The sequence below is a fragment of the Condylura cristata genome, unplaced genomic scaffold, assembly GCF_000260355.1.
Source record: "Condylura cristata isolate star-nosed mole 26May11 unplaced genomic scaffold, ConCri1.0 scaffold00018, whole genome shotgun sequence".
In the NCBI taxonomy this organism is placed as follows: Eukaryota; Metazoa; Chordata; class Mammalia; order Eulipotyphla; family Talpidae; genus Condylura; species Condylura cristata.
Genome location: NW_004567119.1, coordinates 21,662,247 through 21,665,225, shown reverse-complemented (window position 1 = coordinate 21,665,225; position 2,979 = coordinate 21,662,247).

The following is a 2,979-nucleotide window of genomic DNA, read 5'->3' as shown; positions in this document are numbered from 1 at the left end:
ATATATATAAACTAGGAATTCTGCTGAAGAGTTACTCAAAGGAAAGGACAAAATAAAAGATACTTTCTAGTAATCAGACCATAACAAGGAAATAGAAGAATAGAAGAAATCAAACCCAGTAGTTCATTGAAAAGATTAACAAAATGGGCATACCCTCAGCTAGATGATGAGTCAAGAAAGACTAAAGTGAAAGAGGACTTATTTACCTCATAAAAATAAAAAGGGTTATAAAAAGGAGCAATTATATGTCAGATGAGGTATTCCAGATGAAACAGACAAATCCTATAGACAATGTACTCTAGACCAGAAGTAAATTCAGTATAGTCCCACTTGCCTTTTTCTGAAACCACCAGATAAGAGCACACATAACCAAGGTTTCTCTTTTGACTGCGGAATGAGGGTGCTGGTCATCTGAAAGGATTTGGGGTAGAACAGAACCTTTATAGTTCCTCTGATCCTCTAACCTACATTAAACTATTATAAAAAAAAATAACTAATTTTTCCCCTGGAAAATATGGAAACCTAGCCATTGGCCTCCTGTCAGGCTGAAGTAAAACTGGTCTCTGAGCTCTTACTAACTGGGAGAGGAAAAGGGACACTTACCTACAGAGGGACTTTGATTTGCTGAGACTCCTGATACCCTTACCCCCTATATCCCCTATACACATCAGGGCTGAGGTCTCATTTCTCGGTTTCTTTCCTCTGGCTGTTCTCAACTACGGGAAGTCTTTCTACATATCTTTTGGCAGGTAGCTGTGGTAGCTTCTCAGAAGAGAAATAGTTACAAAAATGTTAGATTTTTGTGTTTAGTTCCCTTAAATATTGCCCAACATCAAACTTTTAGGTACATCTTGTCATCAAGATATATTAAAATCTGATAGGTTAGAGATAGAAATGAAATAAATTTTAGGAAAAGCGCCAAATACCATAAACCATATAAGATGGTTTAACTCTGGATCATGACAAGGTTATGAGCCATAATCAATTTTGAGGACTTGTTGCCATTAAAAAAAAAATTAAATAAAGTATGCATTGCATATTCTAAAGAAATGTCAAAGTTTTAGCTATATTTTATACTGTATTTGCTATTTAAGATAATTTTTAATGTAGGTTATAGTCAGAAAAGTTTGAAAGGGTAGACCAAATGTTTCAGAAGATCCTAGAGGTTTTCTGAAGGGAAGTGATTTTGAAGAGTAGGAAGTTTGATTCTTGGGAATGGGGAAATAAAAGAAATATTAAGTAGAGAGATCAGGAACAAGGTAGAACTTAGGATACACTTGAAGACTTGGGGGTGGGGGACAGTGGAAGTGGAGAGTTAAAAGACCTTTTGATTTTTAGCTGTGTTAATAATTAATTGTATTCCCCTAAAGGGCTACTGATAGCTTATCAACTTTGGTGGACTTTGGCAGTGCTACCCTGCCCAGTCAGCTTACAAACAAGCGAGAATGCTATGATAGGTCCTGTGGAGGGTGTCTAGTCCTGCACCTCCCCATCTGTTTGTTCCCAGGCAGCTCCTGAGGAGTGCCTCATTTCTGAGTGGAGTATTACACTTTGCCTGGAAAAGTCACGTACGGGGCTGCTTTTGGACCTGCTTTAAGGCAAACAACACTCCTTCCTAATATGTTTATGAACTTCATACTCTGTTTTTCAGAGTCCCATGTCTCCAAAGCATGCTTGTTTTACTTAGTCTATGGGTATCTCATTCCCTTTCCAGTTCTTCAAGGAAACGAAGCAGTGATGGAGACTGCTCCCTTTTTGACAGTCTGTTGGAGATGAGAATATGAATACCAAAAGATGACATAATGTCTGAAATACAAAGGGTTATTATTACAAAGATGAAGGGGCTCTGAGGGAAATTCTGCAAGATAACCATTACTCTGAAATGACTTAGAAAATGAGAGGACTATTACCCCACCCCTCACCCAACTGAAGCATTGTAATTGCAGGGTGAGGATAATTGAATTTTAGAAAAACAGGAGGCCCTGCGAGTCTCTTCAAGAGTGATAGGAACAACCTGGCCTGCTCTGTCTTTGCTTTGGTGCCTTTCCCAGCACCATGGATTGTCTGCATTCCTTTCACCATTAGCACTTTCGCAGTGGGGTTCCTCTCCCCAGGATGTGCAGGGCTGGAAGGGGTTCTCTTACCCCTGCAGATTTCACAGGGACTCGATGCCAGCTCTCTGCTCATCATGGCCCTAGAGCAGGGACCTGCATGCTAGCTGGCTCTGGCCCTGCCAGTAGGCCCGCCCTTTGGTCCCTGGACCCAGGTGGTCGCTGACTTAACCCAAGAGGAAATAATCTGACGTCCAGCCGAACAGAACAATGGCAGTTTAATGGGTAGTTTATTTTCTCAAGAAATTCGCATTTCCAAGGCCTGATATCCATCTCAATGGAATGATCTCACAACGGAAGGGATTCCTAAGCCACTCCTATCACACAAAATTAACATTTCTCCCAATTTTGGGGGGTAGGAAATGTGGTTCTTTTGTAAATCTCATCAGTTGGGGAGACGCTTGTCCAAAATGTCCGAAAGTAACGTGGATCACGTATTTTGGAAATACGCAAAAGAAACCATGCATGGTGCAGCCCTTTCAGGGTACATTTCAGAAATGAGTTGGGAAGGGAGGTCTTTCACATTCATGAGAATGTGAGTAGCAGTCTTCCTCCTAGGAATTTGGGGATGGCGTCCAGGATGTGAGAAATTGCCAGGTAAAGGGAAAAAGGTCTTCAGGGCAGATTTACAGAGGCAGGAGGAGCCTCAGTGAAAGAATGGAATTCGTGGAAGGGTTAGATGATGAAGCGATCACGCTAGGGGATAAGCCTGCGGCCGGGAGTCGCAGGAGGACAGTGGTTCGCCCCGCCAGCCCCGGGCGAGCCACGCGTCGGTCCGGGTCTAGCTGACTGCGGGCCGCAGCAGGCGCTCGGAGCGTCAGAGCCCGCAGGGCCCCACGTGGCAGGCCCTGGGGCGAGCCGGGCGGGG